Genomic DNA, 19,149 nt, shown 5'->3' with positions numbered 1-19,149 from the left:
ACAAGCCCAAACAATGTATCTAGAGGCACAATCATCTGTAGTTAAATAAAAAAAACTAAGGAGAGGCTATGCTGGAAGCTCAGCATGGAAGAGGCAAGGAAGGGACTGGAAAAATGGCTCAGCAGTTAAAAGCACTTGCTCTTGCACAGGACCCAGGTCCAGTTCCCAGCATCCACATTGCAGCTCATCACTTTCTGTAGCTCCAGTTCCAGGGGATCTGACACTCTATTCTGTCCTCCATGGGCAGCATATACTCACATGGTGCAGACACACACATTCAGGCAAATCACCCATACAAATAAATAATAATTTTGTTTGTTTTCAAACAGGGTCTCTATATAGCCCTGGCTATCCTGAGACTCACCAGGTAGACCATGTTAGCCTCAAACTCACAAAGATCTGCCTGCCTCTGCCTCTCAAGTGCTGGAATTAAAGCCATGCAACTATACCCATTTAAAAAACAAACAACAACAACAAAAAACCCAACATCTTTTTTTTTTTTTTTTTTTTTTTTTTTTTTTAGAGCACTGGATGCTCTTCCAGAGGGCCCAGGTTTGATTCCTAGCACCTAGATGGTGGCTAGCAACTGCCTATAACTCCAGTTCCTAGAATCTTCTGGCCTCTTCAAAGATTGAATGCATGTGGTACATATACATACACACAGGCACTCATATACGTAAATAAAAATTACAAAGAAGGGCAGGGAATATAATCAAGAATACAAGAAAGGAGATTTGCCTGTCTATTGGTAATGATTTAGTTCTTTAGCTGAGGATAGGAAACAGGCGCTTGTTTCTTTTTAAAATGATAGCATAATTATTTTTAATATATAAGACACCGTGGAGATTTAATAGGAGAGAGACTTTGCTTCCAACTAAAAGGATCTTATAATATAAAAACATAGTCTGCAGTGTTTAAGCACAAGTGTAAAGTAAACTTTTTTTAACCTGAAAGGCATAATGGGAGGGAGGAGAGGGAGGAAGCAAGGGAGGAAGAGAGGGAGGGAGGGAGAAAGAGATATTGAGAATATTCCACAACTACTTCCCTATCATTAACTATCACACTTCAGAGAAGTCAACTAATCTTTGAGACTTTAGTATTCTCATGTATAAAACTATGTACATGTTTGTATTGACCTCTAAAATACTATGAAATGGTACTTGACAACAGTTATTTACATACAATAAACAAGGTGTTTTCAATGTCAAGTTTCTCAGTAAAAACAAACAAAAAACCAAAACTGTAGCACTGGCAAAAATCACAGTCCACTTTCTATCCTTGATTAAATTATCATGAAGGAATGGTGGTTTGCTTTATTTTAGCTTTATAGAAAAGCAACAATCCAAAAAACTTGCTGGAACTCCAACCCTAGGGGGAGCTAACTTTTCTGGCTTCTTTGAGCATCTTCATTCATGTGCCTCCACTTAATAAAAATAAGAAAAATTAATCCAGGCTGCTGGTGGTAACATACACCTTTAATCCTAGCACTCTGGGAGGCATGAACACATTTTGAAGAAACATGATAATCAACAGCTGTTTCTCTAACCCCTGAAGATTCAACGCTAACTAGGAACATTTCAAACAGTTTCTACCAGATTTTTTTGCTATTAAAGCCTTGGTAAACTTCATAGTAAGGGTCCTAATAATTAAGGCCAGTCCATACTACCTACTGTACTCTTGTCTACTGCTGTCTTCTGCTGCTGTCAAACACCTAGAGATAAGAAAACTGTCAGAGCTTTAAGAGTTTCTCCTTACTCACCCATGCTGTATATTCAAGTAGAGACAAAAGAATCCACAGTTAGTTGACTGGTAACAACACGTGGATATCACATACCCCTGATATGATGGTATTCTTTCAAAAAAAAAAAAAAAATACACATAACCCTAATCTAACCATAAGAAAAACATCAAACACAGAGGAAGTAGCATTCTACAAAGTCACTTTTAAAACGTTTCCTTGGGGCTGTAGAGATGTCTCGGAGGTTAAGAGCACTGGCTGCTCTTCCAGAGGTCCTGAGTTCAATTCCCAGCAACCATATGGCAGCTCACAACCATCTATAATAATAAGATCTGGTGCCCTCTTCTGGCATGCAGGCAAACATGCAGGCAGAACACTGTACACATAATAAATAAATTTATAAAAAATAAAAGACATTGTCAAATGATCTTTTAAAAAGTTTCCTATAGCTGGAGTTTTCCTGCCTGGCCCACGGTCAGGGCAAATCTTTCTCATCCGCCAGTCCCATAGCCATTCAGACCCAATCAAGTAAATACAGAGACTTATATTAGTTATAAACTGTATGGCCGTGGCAGGCTTCTTGTTAACTGTTCTTATATCTTAAATTAATCCATTTCCATTAATCTATACCTTGCCATATGGCTCATGGCTTACCGACATCTTCTTATGCTGTTTGTCATCATGGCAGCTGGCAGTGTCTCTCTCATCCAGCTTCCTGTTCTCTCAATTCTCCTCTCTGTTAGTCCCGCCTATACTTCCTGCCTAGCCACTGGCCAATCAGTGATTTATTTACCAACCAATCAGCAACACACTTGACATACAGACCATCCCACAGCAGTTTCCTTAAAATCAAGGTCCTGAAGACAAGGGAAGACTGAGAAACTGCCCAAGAGCAGAGGAGGCAAGGACAGAAGACCACTAGATGTAATGTGTTGCCCTGGACTGGATCCTGAAACACAACTAGGGTATGAATAGAACATCTGTTGAAATCCAAATGAAATTCAGTGGGGTTTTTTTGTTTGTTTGTTTTTTGTTTTTCAAGACAGGGTTTCATTGTGTATCCCTGGAACTCACTCTGTAAACCAGGCTGGAACTCAAGAGATTCAGTCACCTGGCCTCTGCCTCTGAAGTGCTGGGATTAAAGGTGTGCAGCAGCAGCAGCAGCAGCAGCAGCAGCAGCAGCAGCACCACCACCACCACCACCACCACCCAGCTGAAATTCAGAGATGGCTCAGTAGGTGAAGGCATCTGACACCACACCTGATGACCCAAATTCAATCCCAGTTATCATCCTGGTAGAAAGAGAACCAACTCTGAAGATTGTCCTCTGACTTCCACTCACACATTGTGGTATGTACTCCTAAACACAAAGACCAGTGGTTCTCAACCTTCCTAATGCTTCAACCCTTTAAAATTCCTCGTTGTGGTGGCCCCAACCATAAAATTATTTCATTGCTACTCTGTAATTTTTCTACTGTTATGAATCATAATGTAATCTGATATGCAGGATATCTGACATGTGACCCCTGTGAAAGGGTCATTCAACCCCCAAAGGGGTTATGACCCATAGGTTGAGAAGTGCTGACATAAAGAAACCTATACCCATGAAATAAAATAAAAATAGCAGGGCATGGTGACACATGCCTTTAAACTTAGCATTAGGAAGGCAGAGACAAGCAGATCTGTAAGTCTGTCTACATAGTAAGTTCCATGATAGCCAGAACTATGTGAAGACCCTGTCTCAAAAAACAAAAACAAAAATAAATAATAAAATATATTGTTGGTTTCTTACCTTGACAATTGTACCATGTAAGATGTTAACAAGAATGTAGATAAGAGGAACTTAATTCTATGCATCAGTTTTGCAATAAATTTTTGCTTAAATCTAAAATAAAAAATTAATTTTTAAAAGTTTCCTTTTAATATAATTATCACTCTCAAAACATCAATATCATGAAAAACAAAACTTTTTTTTTTTGGTTTTTCAAGACATTGTTTCTCTGTATAACAGTCCTGGCTCTCCTGGAACTCACTCTGTAGACCAGGCTGGCCTCACATAGATCCACCTACCTCTGCCTCCCGAGTGCTGGCTGGTGCCACCACAGCCTGGCAAAACAACATTTTTAAAGATAGGAGCACTACATTACTACTAGAATGGCTAATAAATAAATAAACGAAAGAAACTGTTAAAACTAAGTACAGTCAAGAATGTGGAGCAATAGGAAACCCTATTCATTGTTGATGTGACTGCAAAGCAGTACAGCCACTTTTAAAGACAGTTTGACAGTTTCTTACAAAACCTAAACACAGTCTTACCCAAACGAAGTAAAAACTAGGTCCATACATAGTCCTGAAAATGTTTATTAACAGCTTTGTTCATAATTGCTAAAAACCAGAAGTGACTACGATATTCTTCCAAAGGTGAGTAAATGTGGTTCATTCATAAATGAAAATAAATTAGCTATCAAGCTTTGAAAAGATATATAAGCTCCTAAGTGCCAGTGTGATGTTGAACACCTATAATCTTAGCACTTCAGAGGTAGAGGCAGGAGCATCAGGAGTTTTATCTACACAGTAAGTTCAGTGCCAGCCTAGATTACAAGAGTCTGGAATAATAAACAAAAAATCTATATGAGCCTAAATCCTATAACGAAGTTAAAGAAATCAGTCTGAACAGTACATAAGGTATAATGATTCTAATTATACATGACATTCTGGAAGAGGAAAAGCACAAAGACAGTAAAATGGCTGCCACAGTATGAGAAAGGAACAAATCGTGAAATGATGAGTAAAACTATACTTTACTATTTTTGTTGTTGTTGTTTTTTAACTTGTAAAACAAGTGTCTAACAGCACAAGAGAACACAGGCCCCATGCAGACAGCAGTCCGGGATCATACCAGTCCTTCTGTCTCACAGTGCTAAAGGCCTTTATTATGAGGGCCTAGGCACGTCTACACAAGTCACACAAACATAAATCTACAATTTTCTAGTTTTCTTAGTAGAAGACTTCTGAGCTAATCTGTTGAGATACTGTTCACATCCAAAACTACAGAACGCACACAGAACAACACACCAAAAACCATTTATTTAGTGTATGTGTATATATACAAGTGCACCAGTACAGCATGCATGTGGAGATCAGATGTGAAAGTTGGTTTTCCTACCATAGGAGTCCTGAGGATATAGAACAAAGGTCCTAAGTCTTGGTGGCAAGCACCTTAACCCACTGAGCCGTCTAACCACTCTGCCCTTGTTATTCTTAGACAAGGGGCATCTAGCCCAGACTGTCTTCAAACTTGCTAAACAGCCAAACTTGAGCTCCTTCTCCTCCTGCCTCTACCACCTAAGCACTGGCAGGTGTACTCCACCATGCCTAACTGACCTACTTTGTTCCAGGCACTGTATGAGATACTAATATACTTCATTTCTGTGAGGAATTCTGGCACAAACAAAAACCAACATATCAAATAACAATAAACGAAAATGAGGAAAATAAGGTGAAAAGCACCAAGACAGCTATTCTAATTGAGAACTTAGAAAAATGCTTCTTTAAGGAGTTGGCATATGAGTTGAGATGTGGATTAAGCCTGTTAACACAGGCTTGAGATAATAAAGACAGAGTGGGGTGGGAGGTTCTAGGCAGAGAACAGGAAAAGTGAAGGCCAAAAGGAGAGTTTATTAGGTAGGCAGGACAAGTGCACTGATAAGAATAACCTAACTAGGGTTGAGAGATGGCTCACTTAAATGCTCTTGCATAGGACCCGAGTTCTATTCCCAGCATCTACATGGTGGCTCACAATCACCTGAAAGTTCAGTTCCAGGGGGCCCAACACCATCTTCTGATTTCTGTGGGCACCAGACATGCAGGTGGTACACATACATACATGCAGGCAACACACACAAATAAAATAAATAAATCTAAAAATTAAAAAAAAAAGAACCTAAGTAACATCTTTGAGCTCAAGATGTAAGAATGACAATCATCTAAAACTGCAAACCTCTTCAACACTGACCACCAAGAAACAATCACAATCAGATTAACATCTCAATATCTCAATTTTAAAGCTGCTGTGGTGATGCAGGTCTGTAAATACCACCATGGAGGTGGCAAAGGCAGGAGGTTTACCACAAATTCAAGGTCATCCTAATCTACTTAGTGGGTTTCAGGCCACCCAAGGATACATAGCAAGATGCTATCTTAAAACAATACACAACTGCCATTTTTACCTCATCCTTGTCCTACTACTCACAGCTGCCCATAAGGTAAACACTGTATTTTCAACTGACTCCCTAAAATATTACCATTCCTGTCATCCATATTTCATATCTCCGGTAGATAAACCAAAGAGGACAGAGGGCTCTATTTTAAATCTGCTCTCGAATTTATTTACTTATTTATTTATTTACTTACTTACTTAAAGATTTATTTATTTACTATGTATACAGTGTTCTACCTGCATGTATCCCTGCAGGCCCAATGAGGGAACCAGATCTCATTACAGATGGTTTTCAGCCACCATGTGGTTGCTGGGAATTGAACTCAGGACCTCTGGAAGAACAGTCAATGCTTTTAACCTTGTGAGCCATCTCTCCAGCCCTGAATTTTTTTAAAAAGTCATTACTTTATATAGAAGGACCATAAGAACATAGACCCTAGCTACTAAGTTGGATTCAAATTTAGGTTCTGTAAGTCATATGACCCTAAGCAAGTTGCATAATTTTTCACAGTTCCCTCAGGGGTAAAATTCTGACAGTTAAAAAAGATAAAACATGACACACAGAAATCATCCATTAAATATTAGCTACTGCTAGTAAATGTACTTAGAATTTACTTTGTTCAAGGCCCAGGGCTGAGCTAGAGGGATTATAGAAACTATAATTTGCTATAGTGAATTGTCTGGAAGATAAATCTGTTAAACTCCCTTGAGTGCTTTTTTTCCTGGCTCACAAATGTGTTCTTTGAATCTAGAATAATGTTTAATATCCAGCAGACATCAATCTCAGTAGAGAACAAGACAACCTGGCTTTACTAGAATATAAAGTTTTCATTTGTTCTTCTTGGGACTTTGCTGCTGTTTTTTGAGACAGTCTCACTCTGTAACCCAGTTTGGCCTGAAGTTCACTACGTAGCCCAGGCTGCTCTCATGCTCATAGCAATCCTGCTTTAGCCTTCCACATACTGGAGTTAAGGCATGAACCACCATGCCCAGCAAATCTTCATAGTCAAGATTTTTACCACTAGGAGCTGGAGAAAGAGCTCAGAGTTAAGTGCACTTGTTGCTCTTGCAGAGGACCCAAGTTTGGTTCCCAGCACCCACATGTCTACTTATAAGCATCTGTAACTCCAGTTCCAGGGGATCCAATACCTTCCTCTGAAGTCTGTGGGGCAGGCACATACACACATATAGACAGAACACCCATAAACATAAATTAATCTTTTTTTTAATTAATTTATTTATTATGTATACAGTATTCTGCCTGCATGTGTCCCTGCAGACCAGAAGAGGGCACCAGATCTCGTTATAGGTGGTTGTGAGCCACCATGTGGTTGCTGGGAATTGAACTTAGGACCTCTAGGAGAGCAGTCAGTGCTCTTAACCGCTAAGCCATCTCTCCAGCCCAAATTAATCTTTTTAAAAAAGATTTTAACACTGTCCATATATATTTTATATATATATATATAATTTATTTTATTTTGTGTGCATTGGTCTTTTGCCTGCATGTATTTCTGTATTAGGTGTTGGATCCTGGAGCTACAGACAGTTGTGAGCTGCCATTGTGCATGCTGGGAATTGAACCTGGATCCCCTGGAAGAGCACTCAGTGCTCTTAACCACTGAGCCATCTCCCCAGCCCAGAAGTTAATTATTTTTAATTGCTTTCTCCAAATTCAAGTGTTCATAATACTGAGGTATTCATCTATTCATCACTAAAACTGAATTACCACACACTACTCTTCATAATTCAATGTTGATGATCCAAACTTTAAAAATAATAGAGAAAATTATATGGCATATTGCTATGGAATACCTTTGCTTGACACCTCCTTAAGTGAACAGTATTAAAAACTACTTGTGTAAAATTTTGGGATCAGGGAGGCAGCTTAAAGGGTGTTTTCTGCTAAGCTGAACAACTGACGTTTGATCCCCAGAACCTACATGATGGAAGGAGAGAACAAACTCCAGAAAGTTGTCTGACATCTGGTTATGGACACACCCAGCCTCCCACACACAAAATAAATGTAAAAGATCTTTAAAAAATTTATGTGTATAGGTGTTTTACCTGTGTACATGTCTGTGTACCACATGTATGCAGTGCCCATGGACACCAGAAGAGGGCGTCGGCCTCCCTGGAACTGGAGTTTACAGATGGCTGGGAGCCATCATGTGGGTGCTGGGACTAGACCCAGGTCCTCTGGAAGAGCAGTGTCCCTAAGTACTGAGCCCTCTCTCCAGCCCCATGTTAAAAAAAAAAAAAAAAAAATTAAAAACGGTGTGTATAATTTTTTCATTACAAGTTTACTATCTTGATTTAATTGATGTTGGCAACTAAATTGATTTGATTTTCTTCATACTAAACCTTACAGTTTGTCCAGTCCCTTTAGAAGTCTCAAATGACTGACTTATATTCTTGTTCTTTAGGTCACAGAAGGACTTTTCAGGGTGATGAAAAATGGAGAAAAAAAGGATTTCACCTTTCTAAAAATGAGTTTTCAGTTCTATAATTATGCATAATGTAAGACAAGCATCCTATCTGGGCCAAGATTTAATGCCTTGGTTCCTAGGAGAATTAGAGTCGTGCATAAATTTGGGGCAAGTTCTGCAAAACCTCTATTGATGCTGAATCAGAAACTCATTGTGAAGATTCACCAACACGAATACATTCTCTAACACACAGCAGCCACTCTGGGAACATCTCTCTCATCATTTCCTACGCAAGAAACAAAATGGGATGCATTCAATCTTGCCTGGCAATTACCGAGACTTCGGGCAGCTCCCGCAACAACAACAACGATTTGCTAAGCGCTAAAAAGTGAGAATCGCATTCACCTAGCGTTCAAGTGGCAAGGCCTGGCTAACCCACACTGCTGCCTATTGTGCTGGTCCCCGAAACCTTCCCAGCTGCCAAATACCTGAACTCTGCTGACACTTTGAGGGAGAAAACCAAGGGCGGGGCGGTGAATGGTCAGAATCGTTAAGGGAAAAAAAAAAATCATCGCAGGTAGGGGACGCAGGTACGGAGACGGGCCCGGGCACCACGCTCTGGTCCGGCTCGGAGGCGACTAGGCCCTTCACACCCACCACAGCCCTCCCGGGCTCTCGTTCATTCATTTGACAATTCCGCGAGGCGCACTCCCCGGAGGGCCTTGCTCGCAGGGCCCCCGCCCCAGTCTCGGACACCACAAGCCTCCAGGCGCGGCCCGGCGCCGCCCGCCAACCTCAGGCGCCGCCAGGAGCGCCCCGCCGCGCGCTCGGCTCACCTGCCTCCCAGCCGGGGTCTCCAACGCAGGCGAGCGCCCACGCCCCCCGCCCTGCCAGCCGCGGGCTCCCCGGCCTCCGCCCCGCTTCGCCGCCTCAGACCTGCCGGGGTTCGCGAGACCGCGGCCGGCCGCGCGCGTCCGCCGGGGGCCCCGCCCGCGGACGTGGGTCCCCGAGCGCGCGCGACGCCGGGTCCTCCGGGGTCCGGGCTGAGAGGTGAGGCCCACCGCCCACTCACCTCCGCCGGGTCAGAACCGAGGGGCCTGCTCTAAGCCGTTTAAAACCGCTTGGGACGCCGCACACCCCGCAGTGTCCTCGTTGTTTATTGGTCCGCGGGAGACCGCCTCTCGCCCTTTCATTGGTCCGTTTGAAAGGACGGTGGGCACGCGCCGCCTGCGGCCTTAAAGGGGCAGCGCGCAGCTGCGTTCCCGTGGGCTGTACGGCAGGACGGCAGCCAATGGCTACCGGCAGCTTCAGAACGAGGAGCGCTAGGTGTGTGGAAATCTATGCGTTCCCAGCCATCATCGTGTTGCCTTTATCTAACTACAGACGTTTAAACTACGGCCCACATGTCTGCCTTTTTTTTTTTTCTTCTTTGAGAGCTTGCATTCGCCAATATTGATGATGCTGAGGGAAACAAGAGGCCACTGGGATGTGGTGGAAGGAGCCTCGAACGGAGACAGGATGCTAAATTATAGTCGTCTCAGTTAACCTGGACCTCAGTTTTCCTCCTGTAGAAGACGCAATAATTGTTTTCCTTACAAATTTAATGTGAGGATTTAATACAACAAGCTGAGGAATGGCCTTTATGAACTGCAATACCTTCTGTAGATACTTTTTATGAACACGAGGCTTTCATTCTATGAAGTATGATCGTCAAAATTCGATTTTATTACAATTTATTTGTCTTATAGAGGGGTAGTGGTGCATGGAAGTCAGAGGGCAACTGGGTGGGAGTTGGTTCTCTCCTTCCACCATAGTTTCTGGAGCTCAAATTCAGTCCGCAAGACTTGGCGGCAAACACCTCTACCCATTGAGGCGTCTCGGCTGCTCTGTTTTGTTTTTTGAGACAGGGTCTCGCTTGCTCTGTAGTCCAGGCTAGCTTGGAACTGGCACTATAGACCAGGCTGCCCCAAATTTGGGACATCACTCCACCTCCACCTTCTAAGTATTGGGATTACAGGCACGTGCAACACCATACCTAGCTAAAATTCTTTCTTGAATCAATATCCGACATCCTATGGATATTAAGTTACAATATAATAATGATGTTTTCCTTACAAATTTAATTTAGGGATTTATTATAACAAGACAGAGGCAGGCAGATCTCTGAGTTCAAGACCAGCCTAGTCTACAAAGAGAGTTCCAAGACAACCAGGGCTACACAGGGAAACCTTGTCTCAAAAAAAAAAAAAAGTTGGAGAAGACAGATGTGAGTATGGTGGTTCTCGGCACTCTGGGGACTGAGACAAGTGTGGAATTCAAGGCAAGCCTCAGGTATGTAGGGAGTTGGGAGCCAGCCAGGCTTGCAGGAGACTGTCTCAGAACAAAGAATGTTTGGAGAAGTAAATGTTCAACTTCACTGTTAAATTTGGGTGCAAATTTTTGGGAGGACACTTTTGAGATTGACAGATTCTCTGACCCAGTAATGCTATTAAGGGTCATTTATTTTACAGTTTTATGCACTTATGCAGAGAAAAATGTGTAAGAATGTTACTGAGTCACTGGGAAGTTAGAAAAAACAATCTGAAAATCACATGGCTGTCAAAATGAAACCTTTTACATCAATTATGGAAATGTCAGGAGAACACTGTGCAGTTGTTGAAAAAGAACAGGGTGGATCGGGCTGGGGAGGCCAGCTCAGTAAGTGAAGAACGAGGCCGAGGCCCTCAGTTGGGATCCTTATCACCTGGGTCAGAGCCAGGTGTGCTAGTGTGAGGCTGTAACCCCAGCCCTGGGGGCAGGGGCATGTGGACCCTGGGAGCTCACTGGCCAACCACTCCAGACTAAACAGTGAGCACCAAGAGAGCCTGCCTCAAAATAGGGCGGAGGCCTGGAGAGTTGGCTCAGTGGTAAAAGCACTTGCTACTTTGGATTCCCAGCACCTATGTGGCAGCTCAAAACCATCTGTAACTCTAGTTCCAGGAGTTCCAATGTCCTCTTCTGAGTACTAGGTACACATGCAGGTGAAACACTCATATACATCCAATAATAAAATAAATCTAAACAAAAGAAGAAGAAGAAGAAGAAGAAGAAGAAGAAGAAGAAGAAGAAGAAGAAGAAGAAAGGGTGAAGAGCTAACGCTGCCTACAGGGCCAGCCTCCAGCAGCTCAGGACTCAAAGGGTCACAACGACACCACATACTAGACTTTTTTTTCTGAGGGGGTTACGGAAAAAGATACATTCTCTCTTGATGATTTCTTTCTCGATTCTTCTTTGTTCTGTGTTCTTCCTTTGTTGGTTGAAGAAAAAAGGCACTCCAAGATAAAATTCTAAGGCTTATATGGCAGCAGGAAGGGCCAGCCTCTTCTGATGAACCAAATTGGACCGGACTGGGCTGGACTCTGAACAGCCGTACAAAGGCGTATTATTGATTGTTCCACAAAGTATCTTCTCATACCAAGGTCCCTAATCTAAATTTACACGTCTTACTAAAGAAGAGCATCACATGCCTCCATGACTCTAGTCCTTTAATGTGTATCATGTGCAATACACAATAATGCAAGAGCCTTGGGTGTGCCTGAGGCGTGTTGGGACCAAAGTCATGGATGGCTGCAAAGCCCCTTCAGCCAAACAATCACTGTTTTCCGTAAGGATTCTTCAAGGTCAAAGTCCTTCTGAAAAACAGCTCTTCATTCTAATACTTATCCTACACAGAGATTCTGCTAAATTCCTACAGAGTACAGGTAAAAACTTGTATTTTTTCCACAGCCAACTCTTTTGTTAGCAGGCTGTATATTGTGCTTACAAAGAAAGGATCGGTCATTTTACTATTTATCTTGAAAGTTAATCTTATAAGGAATCACAAACCTAAACTTTTATACATAAAAAAACAGTCAGCTGTACTTTAGATCTTAGGAGGGTGCATACCCATTCATCAATAGTTTTTTATGCCAGGAGACTGAGGGCAGAAATGGGTACAAGGAATTAATCATCAGCCTTGATCATCAACCAATCCTAGCAAGAAAATACGTCAGCTAGTAACAGTTGGGCTGCTTTGTATTTTTTTACTTCAGCTATGTGTGCTAGTGAACTTCAGATTGTTTTCTAGGGTTGGGGTTTTTCATCTTAAAACTATTGTCAAAACATCTGCTCTAACCTGAAGTTATTATAAGGCTTTGTTTCAGTTAATGATACACACCGAAACTTGTGACTTCATCTTTCAGCATTAAGATTAAAGGAATTTGAGGCAGCCTTGAACTTCAATTGACACCTCCTGGTCCTATGACATGGCCACTGGCAAAGAGCAAGGAGGAAGACACCAGACATTGATCTCTGACCTCCACATGGGCACATAGGAACAATTACACTCACAGGTGCACACACATGCATATGGTAGACACACATGTATGCTCACAGAAAAGAATGTGACTATATTTGTTGGAGTAGAAAAGAAGAATTTTTATTATTAATTTAAAAAATGCAAATTTAAGGAAAGTTGTATGAAGTTTTTTGTTTGTTTGTTTTTGTTTTTTACATATGGCTATCAGTGTATATGTGTGAGTATGTATATGCCTGAAGATGTTTATAGTATGGAATCATAAGAAGCTTAATATAAGTGGACATAGAAAGAGGGAAATTAGTACTTTACCAGTGATATGGATGGGGTAAGGGGCAAGGAGCATGTAAATTAGCAGGCATAGAGACAAGAAAGTGCATAGTATATATGGGATTGAACTTAGGAATTTGAGGTTTTTGTTTGTTTGTTTTTAAAATTTTAGATTTCTTTCTTTTGTTTTTGTTTTTGTTTTTTTGTGTTTTTCAAGACAGGGTTTCTCTGTGTTGTCCTGGCTGTTCTGGAACTCACTTTGTAGACCAGGCTGGCCTTGAACTCAGAGATCTACCTGCCTCTGCCTGGAATTAAAGCCGTGGACTGCCGCCACCACTACTTGGTAGATTTATTTCTTTTATGTGTATGAGTGTTTTGCCTGCATGTATATATATGGCGACCAAGGAAGTCAGAAGAGGGCTTTAGATCTCCTGGAACTAGAGTTATGGATGGTTGTGACTCACCATGTGAGTACTAAGAATTGAACCCAGGTTCTCTGTGAGAGGAGCAAGTGCTCTTAAGCTCTGAGCCCGGGGATTTGATTTACAAGAAAAGATTTATGTTGGGAAGTAATGGAACACAAGATAGACTAAGAAAATTAGGAACAATTCATGGAGGGTTTGAAAACCAGGCTAAGGAGTATGTTATTAAGCAAGTTTTAGGGAACTATTGAAAGTTTCTGAATAAGAGAGTGACAAAAGTCAGGTGTGTATTTTAAGAAAGTTAGTTTCTGAGTAAGGGTTGGCATCCCGGTTTGGAGTCTAATATAATAACGTCAGTGAAAAGGATGAGCATAGATTCAAGAAGAGTGAGAGGTTTGGCAACCAATTAGATTTGGTGCAAAGGCAAGGGTGGATCCTATTTAGAAAAAATGAGCCAAAGAAAGTGCTAGGATTAGAGCCCAGAGCTGGGGAGGGCTGTTGTTGCCCAAATGGAAGTGGGAAGTCAGGAGAGGCCTGCCTCAAGGGAAAGGAGGAGGGTTTAGTTCTATGATTGTTTACTCTCAGGTACCAATGAGACATTCAAATGGAATCATCTAAGCAGGCTTAGGAAATAATAACCAAATGGAAGCTGGGAGACTAGATCAAGTCTTAAGTGGTATTGATTTGGGAATTGCTTTCTCTAGAGTGGATGAGGCTACAGGAGGAAGAGAGTGGAATGAGTAATAGATGGTTGGTAGGAACAGAACTACATGTGAGGAAGGAGAGGGACTAGTCAAAGCAAACAGTAACCTTTGGAGAATAGATAGGACTATACAGAAACAGGCTTCTCCAGGCATTGGCCATTGGTTTATATACATAAACATATATAGTTTATTTAAATATTATCAGACATAATCTGAAGAATACACATAAAGGAGGAGAGGTTGATGGTTACCTCATATTTGCTCAAAGGATATGTGTAGTATGAGTTCTGAAGAATTTTAGAGCAGAATGGCAAAATCTTTTTGTCTTCAACCTTATGTTAAAGGTGTGCATCTAAGATGTCTGAATCCATTCCCTTATTCACTTGACAAATATTTATTGAATTCCTAGTATGGAGAGGGATTGTTGTAGGCATTTGGAATAGTCAGTGAACAAAACAGACACACACAAAAATTCCCTTCACTCAAGGAGCTCATGTTATAGTGAGGAGACATAATCAACACAAATAAATTATGCAGTATGTTCTGAGACTGTAATTTTATATACCTGTATATGTGTGTGCTTGTAGAAGCCAGAAGTAGACATCTAGTGTCTTCTTCAATTGCTCTCCACTACCACCCGCCTTTTTTTTTTTTTTTTTTTTTTTTTTTTTTTTTTTTTATACAAGCTCTCTTACTGAACCTGGAGCCCACCAATTTGGCTAGACCGGATGGCTTGCAAGCCCCAGGACTCCTTCTGTCTCCAAGTCTCCAGCACTAGGATTGCAAGCATACCATAGCCAGCTTTTTATGTAGGTGTTGGTACTAATGGTTGAACTCAGGATCCTCCTGCTGCAAGGCAAACACTCTACTGGCGAGCCATCTCCCCAGCTCCCCTTCAAGACCATGCAGCCATGGCTAGCCTGGAGCTTGCTCTGTAGACCAGGCTGGCCTTGAATTCACAGAGATCTGCCTGCCATTGCCTCCTGGGTGCTGGGATTAAAGGTGCACACCACTACAGCCTGCCTAGGACAGTAATTTTTAAAGGAGTAGTCAGTTTGGATTTTGTTGAGATAATATTAGAGCCAATTTGAAGATGAAGGAGTTAGTCATGATTATATGGAAAAGAGTCAGGCCTATGTTTGAAGCATTCCTGACAGGTTTGGGAAACAGGGAGGCCAGTGTAGCTGGAGCAGATGAATAGGAAGTGGAGGGAGATGAATCTGATAGATAGTGGAGGAGAGGGAGTGGCGGGACTGCTTGAGGTCTTGCAGAAGGCTACATAGTGTCTTGTCAGTAGCAGGTGCTCAGGAAGTGTTTGGCCCAAATCACCTGTGGCAGCCCAGGATTATCATTAAACAGCACTTATCTGTGCACTTATTAGAGTTATTTGTGACTTCATCCCAGGGGCTTCCCAATGGTTCTACACAAGCGTAGCATAGCACAGTACATAGCAGGGATCAAAGCGAACACTGTATTCTTGGAACGAGAAACAGGAAATTCATGTCAAGTACTGTGGCTGCTGAGTAACTGTTAGGCATTTCCAAAAAGTCCATTAGGGTTGGAGCAGGTGCTCTTTCGGTTTATAATCACAAACCGCATCCCAACCCTGGGATGTAGCTCCTTATTTCCAGCCTATGAGGAACAGCTTCAATGATTGAAGTCCTTCTGCCTTCGGTCGACATGCTCCTGAATAATCCTCTGGAGATGATGGTGACACCAATACACATCTCAAGTGGCTACAGGATTTGTGCTTTAACTAGTCTCCGAGATCATGAAGCCTTTCCTAGCATGCACCCTGTCACAGTTAATAGGTGCCGGTTAAATGAAGGAAAAAATAACCTTTTAAACAATGTCTTTCCTTTCCTTAGAGCCCGTTTTTCCAGCTCCCAAAATGCAGACTATTCCAGGGAACTTTGACCACAGAAACATCAGCCTCATAAAAGAGGAAGGAGGCAGAGGGAAAGACAGAAGCCTCATTAGCCATCAACAATGGCTCTTAAACCACAGGGAAAGACAGGCTATGTGAATTCTTGGCTCTTCATGTCCAACAAAGTGAAACAAGTAGGTTAGGTAGCTTAGTAACTAACTTAACCTTGGGTTTAAACTCAGAATCTTAGGCTGTCTGAGTCTGTTTCAGCACTACGCTAAGGAATTCAAAGTTTGGAGCTGGAGTCTTAACTGGAAACAAAACTGTTCCTCTGTGTGGAGCAGGAGAATGATCTAGAAGACAAATAAATAGGCAAGCAAGGGAATGTTTGGAAACAGAAACTGGCTGAACACTTGAGTCATCTTTCTGAGTGAGGAAAAGCCACAGAGTCTGAAAAAACACAAAAGAGACTCAATTGTTCTTCCCTTTTGTGTGGCGGCAGTGCCGAGGGAACAGTTCGGGCCTCTGTGCCCACGCTAGGCAAGAGGTCTATCAGTAAGCTACATCCCCAGATCCTCGACCACATTTCCTTTGTAACTATGCCCGTAAATAGAAATCCGAGAACTCTTCAAATGTTAGTACACTTTCCACCCTCAGCTCTGGCGAACGCTGCTAAACTGCTCGTCATCGCTGCCTTTCGGTTTCCTGTAGGCCTAGGTTCTGATAAGTGTCAACTCATGTCACAAAGAACTTCCTACCAGGGTCTGAGATGCTCAACGGGTAAAGCTGCTTGCTGCCAGGACTGACAGCCTGGGTTCATAAGTCACAGAACTGATTCCCAGTTTCTCCTCTGACTTGCCTTGTACATGAGTGCAATGTCATGTGCACACACACACACACACACACACACACACACACACACATACAATCAATATAAAAATTCTCTTCACTAGACCATCCTAATTAGAGTGTCCTATGGGCCACAGACCTTTTCATCTTAGGTTCCACCCTTTGTTCTTATAATACTGAAAGGCAGTGACCTCATTTTGAATGTAATTTGTAAAAATATGGTTAAGGTTTGTTTTGTTGATTTTTAAAAAATGTGTATGTACCTGTATGTGCACTCTATGCTTTCAGTGCCCAAAGAGGCCAAAGTCAGATTCCTTGGAACAGGAATTACAGGTGGTTGTGAGCTGCCGTGTGGGTGCTGGGAATCAAACCTGAGTCTTCGGCAAGAGGAGAAAGCACTCTTAACTGCCAAGCTATTTCTTCAACCCATTTTGGTGTTTTAAAAAAATATATTTAGCTGGGCGGTGGTGGCCTTTAATCCCAGCACTCGGGAGGCAGAGGCAGGTGGATCTTTGTGAGTTCGAGGCCAGCCTGGTCTACAGAGCGAGATCCAGGAAAGGCGCAAAGCTACACAGAGAAACCCTGTCTCAAAAAACCAAAAAAAAAAAAAAATTTACTTTTATTTTATATGCATGAGTGTTTTGTCTGCCCGGCACCCATGGAAACCAGAAGAGGGTGTCAGATCCCCTGGGAACTGGAGTTACAGGTGGTTGTGAGTCACAATGTGGGTATTGGGAATTGAACCTAGGTCCTCTACAAGAACAGCAAGTGCCCTTAATGGCAGAGACATCTCCAGCTTGTTTTGTTCATTTTTGAAGACAAATTTCACTAGCCCAGGCTGGCCTCAAACTCAGAATGTTCCTGTCTCAGCCTCCAGAATGCTGGGATTACAGGCACTAGTGTAGTTTATTAGAATTCTGTGATGGGTGTGTATTTGTGTGTATACATGGAGGCCAAAAGAAAACCTTGGGTGTCACCCTTCATGAGCCATCCAGACAACACTCCCTCACACACACTGAAATAGAGGTTCTCACTGTCCTGCAGCTCACCAACTAGGCTAGGCTGGCTGGCCAGTAAGCCTAGGGATCACCTCTCCAATGCTGGGATTTCAAATGCATGCCATCATTCTTGCCTTTTTTTTTTTTTTTTTTTTTTCCTAGACAGGGTCTCATTATGTAGCCCTGACTAGCCTTGAACTCACTAGAACAGGCTGGTCTACCACATCTGCCACCATGCCCACCATGCCCACCATGCCCCACAGAAAAGCAAGGCCTTTACTGACTGAGCTATCTCCCTAGTCCCAGTTGGTTAGACTCTGACGCATCTTCTGCCGGTATAGGGTTCAGGCTTTGTATCTGGAGATCCAGACAAGGATTCCCAACCCTCCTCTCAGCCTCAAGAGTCTAAGCTTCTGTTCTTGTTCTGCGGTTTTGTTTTCTTTTTCAAGAATCCTGGAGGAGAATGGGTTTAGTTGTCCTTGAACTATTTCATTGAGTTTTGTTTCTGGTACACCTCCCCACTGCCCAAACGGGCCAAACTAGACATTGTGGTTTAGACCCAGATCTCTTGTCAATCAAAAACAACTTTCTTACTTATTTTTCTTCCACTTGTTCTTTTGGGCGAGTAGGGGATGGCGAGGGTGCTGCTGCTCGACTCCGAACTGAGACTGTATTGTTTAGGTATGGGTGGTCCCTTGAGTGGGAACATTATTCTAGCAACCGTTTAGGCTTTAGAAAATCAGCCATTGAAACCTGAAATCAAATTCTACAAGTACATAGCACTAGGACTAAAAAGTTTTCTACTTTTACTGGAATAACATACCCAGAGAACCTGATGGGCTCCTCAGTGTCTTATTCCAGCCTCGACATACAGCAGCCAAATTAGGAGAATAGGTTTTTGGTTGGTTTTGTTTTGTTTTTCAAGACAAGGTTTCTCTGTGTAGCTCTGGCTGTCCTGGCACTAGCTCTGTAGACCAGGCTAGAATTGAACTCACAGTGATCCACCTGCCTCTGCCTCCGAGTGCTGGGATCAAAGGTGTGCATCACCATGCCCAGCAGAATGTAGCTTTTTAAAAACTGGAGTCTGTGCGTGTGTGGTGCTGGAAGTATAACCAGTCCTGTTCTGGGATTTTTCCCACGGTGTTGGACAGTTTTGCCGGTCACCATCATTGCAAGGCAAAGTCAAGTTCTGTGACATGGGAGACCTCAGTGAATGAAAACAGAAGATTCATGGTATACATGCCATGACAGAGTTTCTGGAGCCTGGAGATGTCACTAATGATCACGATTGTGATCCTGTCTGGACAGGATCTCAGGCAGCTT

At 42.4% G+C, this 19,149-nt stretch overlaps 1 protein-coding gene across 2 annotated transcripts in view; it reads right to left on the bottom strand.

The window, feature by feature from the left end:
* Ckap5 (cytoskeleton associated protein 5) overlaps positions 1-9,568 on the bottom strand; it is a 105,780-nt gene extending 96,212 nt beyond the window's left edge. Inside the window, exon 1 of one of the 2 annotated variants that reach the window (XM_059260917.1) lies at positions 9,456-9,568. The gene's annotated coding sequence lies outside the window, so the exon portion shown is untranslated. Of the gene's footprint in view, positions 1-9,219; positions 9,329-9,455 lie in introns of those variants that run through there. The other variant, XM_059260918.1, reaches the window with a different exon arrangement.
* Between the last annotated feature and the right edge of the window lie 9,581 nt (positions 9,569-19,149).

Source organism: Peromyscus eremicus, chromosome 4 (assembly GCF_949786415.1).
Source record: "Peromyscus eremicus chromosome 4, PerEre_H2_v1, whole genome shotgun sequence".
NCBI classification, from domain to species: domain Eukaryota; kingdom Metazoa; phylum Chordata; class Mammalia; order Rodentia; family Cricetidae; genus Peromyscus; species Peromyscus eremicus.
Note: the sequence above shows the minus strand (reverse complement) of the source record. Positions and strands in the feature narration are given on the sequence as shown.